This window comes from Cebus imitator, unplaced genomic scaffold (assembly GCF_001604975.1).
Source record: "Cebus imitator isolate Cc_AM_T3 unplaced genomic scaffold, Cebus_imitator-1.0 Scaffold62, whole genome shotgun sequence".
NCBI lineage: Eukaryota > Metazoa > Chordata > Mammalia > Primates > Cebidae > Cebus > Cebus imitator.
Window position 1 is genome coordinate 5,098,045 of NW_016107377.1, and position 740 is coordinate 5,098,784.

Below are 740 nucleotides of genomic sequence, written 5' to 3' on the forward strand. Positions count from 1 at the left end.
ACATATTTAATACAGTGTTACCCCTGTACAAATGGAAAAAAATTAAGTTTAACGTTTCTAGACCAATATGGCTGTTAATTTCTGTACAATGCCAACTCAACACAGTAAACTGGGATACTTTTTCCAAAGTTGACAGCACAGCTAAAGTTTCCAAAAATTCAAATTATATATATATATGTATATATATATATATATATATATATTTATATAAAAAGACCAATAATAGCAGTATGTTATGCATCAATAGCAGCAACAGCTTTTCCAGGTTCTGCAGTCATCTGAACAAAATTATAGAGACATCCAGCACACTCCATTTAAAAAAAAGGGGAAAAAAAGGTAAAAAACAAAACCCCCAAAAATTGCAAAGTTCTGTTACTGTTGTGGTACCTGGCACCATTTTTTAAAATTAGCTTCTGAATCATCATCTGGAAAGAAAACATTCTAGAATAACATCATTAAAAACAGCTCTGATAAAGCACGGTCACTACTACATATCATAAAGCAGGTACAAGATATTTTACATTCACAGAGGTATGATACAGTACTGTCCTATATCTATAATACTAGAGGATACAATTAAAAAGGCATTATTTGAGACTTGATTCTACTTTTCCAGCAGAGGGCCCAATGGATGGCATGACAGCTCTGTAAAGAAATGCACCTTCTTAGGATTTCCTTTAATTAGTGGCAGAGTTCTAGGTACTCACTGTTCTTCATGAACACCAGCTAAAAACTGGTTT